A 5,607-nucleotide genomic window follows, 5' to 3' on the forward strand; every position below is an offset into this window, starting at 1 on the left:
CCCACACACTCACTTCCCCCCACAAACCCCATACCCACCCACTTCCCACATATCCACACATTCACCCACATGCTCACCCACCACACATCCACACACACCCCCCAAACCTCATACACCCCCACACACACACATCCACTCCCTCCCCCACACCCCACAAGCACACACACCCACACACCCAGAGTCTTCCACACACCTATACCCACCCACCCATACCCCTCACATTCCTCTGACAATATACAAGAGTAAGACTTAATTTTAAGCTATTAGACAATTACCTCTATGTACATTATGCAAACACAAGTAAATCAAGATGAGAATATTTTTTTAAATCAAATTAATGAACATTGTAGTAGGTATTTGATTATTAGAATATAATCTGGTATTTTTCTAGTAATGAGATGGCAAACCCCCTTGCCAAAAGGAGTACTTCCAGGGGCAAGGGGAAGGACTTCTGGTGGCAAAGGTCAGGGGTTAAGGGGTGGGATTTCCAGTCCCAAGATAGCGACCAGGGGGCGGGGCACCTGTCAAGGGGCAGGGCTACCCATGTATCCCTGGACTCTTGCTAAAACTTGATAAGCGGCCCTCCAGCTGAAATAATTGCCCGCCCCTGGTCTAAGCTATGTAGACTGAACTGACAAGTAAGTAAACAGGCACTTACTTTTGATTCCAGAAATGCAGCCACATGTCTGCAGTGGCCTAGGCCAGAAGGCCAGGGGAGTGCATTCACTAGAGCACACCTCCCTGCTCAGCTAGGGCAGATAGCTGAGCTGCCCACTCACCCTGCAAGGTGGGGAGGAGAGGGATTGCGGGGGAGGTTCAAAGCATACTAGGATGCTGGAAGACTGTGAGTTAACTTGAATCTGGAGAGGAATCAGGAGCAGAAGTTCAATAAACTGATTTAACCTAAATCAGTTAAGTCTGATACTATATCTATCCAGGTTGATCTTAAACCTGTTTCAGCCATTTTGAAAGCGGTTTGTGTTCACTGAATTTATGCTGTGTTCCAGATTTGAAACAGTTTCCGATCACTTATGCTGGCTTGTGTGTAATTTCTGTCCCTAGCCCCAGTGTTCAGCACTTTCTCAGATGCCAAAAGCTCACTCTAAATTACAGCTATGACACACATCACCCTTATGCAAGTAGCTGCAGCTGGAAATCAACAGATTTCACATAAAGATCTCATTCTGAAGGGCTGAAAATTCCAGTCATCCACTATCTGTAGCAAGCAGAACAATTTCTATAAAATAAAATAATTTTCCAAATGTGAACATATGATAGCGTTATACATTTGTAAATCTGCCATCATACAACTCCAACGCTCGTGGCTTTAGTATTCATATAAGATATTAGTTAGAAATCTGTTGCAGCCACAAAACTGAGAACATTTCTGCTGCCGCCTGTGAAGTAGGAGGCTTTATGGGCCCCTGTTTACCTGGAGAAATGGCTAGGGTATATTAGAGAAAAGAAACCGTAATAAGAAAGAGATAGAGAGAGAGCTGATGGAGAAATGGAAATAGAACAGAGATACAAAAGTTATAGGGAAAAGGTAAGGAATACTATGCAGAAAGAAGAAAAGAATGTTATCATGCTGGGGAAAGAAAGAAGCACAAAATGAAATGACACTGACAACGACAAGGGAAAAGATAAACCAGGTAAAAAACATAGAAGAGGGGGAAAATGTCAGCTAAAACAATAGCAAGAGCAATGTGATATATTTCAAAATATATACAGCACAGGCAGTTGACAATATGTTGTTATTATATACAATATAACAAGAGCATGCAAATGATTGGCTTTTTTTTTTTAATTGCTGGAGGTGTGGCCTTTTGATTTCTGTTAATTGATTGTGGTATGGCAGCACAAGTACTTCTGCCTTGGTTAATGAATTTAGTTATCAGAGCACCAGACTTAGAGCAAGTTATTCAAATCCATACATTTCAACCCCACCCTCCAACTCCTCATGGCCCTGACAGGACCCTTGCCATCCTACATATTCCCTTGTTCTGTTTCCTTGTTGCGATCCTTAAGGCTCTGCCTGTCTGCCACTATACTTCCAGCTTGAAATTTAATGGGACTTCCCTTGGGACCTGTCAATGCTACTCCTTAATCGGCCGGAGGAGTCACTGTTGAGTGACATACAGCTCTCTCCTGGGGCATGAATATAGTGCTTCTGCCATCCAGGGGAGCAAGAGAACAGGACCAGGAATCAATACAACCCATTTTAACTAGCAAGAACCACCTAGTAATACCTTGTTTGTATTTCTTGAACGAGTGACACAAGAAACACTTATTTCATTCCACACAATAATTCACCACAATCAGAAGGAGCACAGTAAGGGCAACACCATCTCCCAGCTGCTGATTACATCAAAGGTTTGCAGCACAAATTCAATTTTATGATGTTAATCTCAACCTGCCACTCAGAAATTTTCTCTGAGGGATATGATTTTTCTCTGGATTTCATTTTAAGAATGATTTTCTTCTTCTACAATCAATAAAGATATGTTTTCATCAAAAGACTCTATCTTGGCAGAATTCAATTGGCCATTTCAAACCCTTTTGGTGACACGATATTAATTAAAATAGTTTATGTTGCACCTAAGCTGGAAAATGGGGCAGTGAAAACAGCAGCAACTCAGAACATATGTACTTTACACACTAGCATGGAGTACAGTAGAATAATCTTCACCACATTTGGGTCTACATCCCCTGTAACTTATTTTATCATTTTAAGCTGGGGGCAAGGGGTGCAACTTCATGGGATATATATATATATATTTATTTATTTTTTGCTAACTACAGAATAAAAGGGTGCACATACATCTGTAACAGTATAAACATTGAACACCTCTTCCCCAAACAACAAAGACGGCACACAAAAGGAAAAACAGGATGGATATGTAAATGTATGACTGGTAAGATACTAATGTCTATGAGCTAGTAAAACAGGCCCTTGTTTTTAAACATACTCTGAATGAATATGCAGTTACGAAATTTTGTTTGAACAACACATGAATTGGTCAAGTGGTTACAGAACCAGAAAAGAGTATATTTTGTATTACTCAAATGCTTGCTACCTACATCACTTAAATATTTGAAGGGTTTAAACACGACTTCATTTTCTGCTATTCTTGTAGGTGTTAGTGTTAGCTACTACAAGTTCAAAACATGGCTAATAATAGTTTGCAGTTCTTGAGACCTTACTCATACGAGTAGTATCATGGAAGTCCAAACACATGAGTAGTCCCATGGGAAAAAGTGAGTCACATATTCAAGCACCTTACTGAATTGGGGCCTTAAAAAAACCTCACTCAGCATTTTCACCATGAAATCTTATCTAATGAATACTGACTGTCACTTCCTGCAAAATAAGCCTCACATGTTCCATTGACTTTTATACCAATGGCAGCTACGTAGCTTCGGAAGACTTCAGTGCAATCCCAACATAGATACAAGGGTTGGCTAAGGTGGACCTGACTGTAGTGCTATGGAAGTGACAAGGGCTACTAAGTGCTAAGTATTATCTTCACTGTATATATGTCATTCTACAAACCAAAGAAGTCATGTTTAACATACATTAACTTTGCTGGAATTTCATTTTTAATATGAAGGAAAGATTCTAAATGAATTAACCATAATCAAACCTGTAAAACATGTTCACAATAACCTTATAAAAGGAAGGGTAAAGGAAGTCAAGAAGCAAAGAACACAAGAAACTGAAACAGTCTCAAGAATAGATTGACAGGTAGTAAACAGGCACTCTGCTTTATGGCAGTTGATGCCTCCCTTAGGTGACCTTGAACTTATTTAACATAAAAACCAGCTGATCAAATAGGTGATGTTTTGGGTTCTGCTACATAATACCCAGTAATGTTGAAATAATAAACAAAACTGGAATCAGTTACAAGGGGGGAAACACTAAAATATTTACCACACCTATTCTCTGGCCTCTAATTAGTGTGTAATCATCTCTTAGAAGAGTTTCCAACTGCATTGTATTGAAAATTGACAATCTTTCAATACTCAACATTTCCCTTTATTCTTTCAATATATTTTTCATACAGTTTTGTGTATATTATCTATCATCAGATAGGCGAGTTGCATATATTGCTGTTATATGGCGTGCTTCTATTTAGTGTAAACACTCATGAATGATTTATTATATACACTGGAATCTGCTTACAAGAAGCTGAGAGAGAGAAAAAACTACATTCAAAATGAAATAGAATGAAAGACCCAAAGGGATTCTATACAGTACAGTGTGATAGTTGCAATTATAATTACAGCAAACTTTTGCTTATAAAAAAGAAAAATCATTGTGGGAAAAGCCTACTATTGTCATGTAATAGGATCCCGTCTATTAACAAACTTCTAGGGTTCAGAAGTAATATACAACAATGGGAATTTTGCAACTATTGATCCCAAAAATATCACAGTTGTGTACCTCTGGCATTGCGGAAATGTTAAAACGACACAAAATATTCATAAATGCAGTTAGTATATCTAGCACTGGCTAAAACAGTAATCCCGATAGCATTGATGAGTCCACTGGCATCCCAGGGGACTGTGTGTTTTACTGTGATCAGAGTAACTTTCATAATGGAACAAGTTGCAATAACGCAGAAAAGACCAATTTAAAATGAAAATGGAAAACAACAATCCACCATTTCAAATTAAACAGCAGCAACTGTCTGGCTCTCAAAATAATAAAAGGGTCCTCTTGGATACATGGAATGTATTCACCTAATATAATGGTATTTAGTGTATTTTCAGTCTGGAGTTGTGATTTTGAAAAGGAGCACAGTTGATCTATCGAGTCTGCTTTAAAGGATGTTGTGGATATATCCATGAGATACATCAACCATACCTAACTATAGCCCTTGCATTTCTTTGGTAATGGCAATCTAGGCATCTCACTTCAGACACCTACATTTGAATATTATCAAATTATAGAAATTATGCAGTCCATCCTAAATGCACATGGGGCCAGATCCAGAGGTTTTATTCCGTTTTTTACCCAGGCACTAATTAGACAATCCTGCTCTTAACTGCAATGAGATTTCGCTCATAGAAAATCTGCTTTATGAAGCAGGAGGAAAGACCTATAAGTAGTATGCAGGCCCTACTGACCGGGGCGCTGAGGACGCAACGACCTCTTATCCACACCCAGCTCTGAAAACATCCCTTGGGCACCAGAAGCTCGGTTTGGTTTCCGCTCGTGTCTCGACAAGCGCTGGCAAGTCGATGCCGTGAGATCTCCCTCAACCCGGGGTCGCTGCCCCCCACGACCGCGCAGAGGTGTCCAGCCCAGGACTCGAGGAGGGAGGAGGGACCCGGGACCCCTACCCCGGCACCGCGCTGCACGTGCCCAAGCGCTCAGCACCCGGGCCCTGGACCGAGGACTGGCAGCTGGAGACGGGGGCAGACGCCTGAGTCGGAACACAACCTCGGCCGGGCGGGGACAGCCCCGCGGGGTGGGGATGGGGAGTCCCAGCGGGCTCCGGAAACCTCGCCTGCAAGGAAAGGCCAGGGCTGGGGGCGCCGCGCACGCCTTACCTCCAGCGGCTTCCCGGCCGGCGGCCGCACCAGGGGGAGGAGGAAGTGGTG

General features: G+C 41.6%; 1 protein-coding gene across 3 annotated transcripts in view; it reads right to left on the reverse strand.

Moving 5' to 3' along the window:
• Window positions 1-5,601, reverse strand: part of WDR72 (WD repeat domain 72) — a 241,488-nt gene extending 235,887 nt beyond the window's left edge. For all 3 annotated transcript variants that reach the window (XM_025197090.1, XM_025197094.1, XM_025197089.1), the window contains exon 1: window positions 5,557-5,601. The gene's annotated coding sequence lies outside the window, so the exon portion shown is untranslated. The remainder of the gene's footprint in view (window positions 1-5,556) is intronic.
• Window positions 5,602-5,607: the final 6 nt, after the last annotated feature.

Source organism: Alligator sinensis, unplaced genomic scaffold (genome assembly GCF_000455745.1).
Source record: "Alligator sinensis unplaced genomic scaffold, ASM45574v1 scaffold250_1, whole genome shotgun sequence".
Classification (NCBI taxonomy): Eukaryota; Metazoa; Chordata; order Crocodylia; family Alligatoridae; genus Alligator; species Alligator sinensis.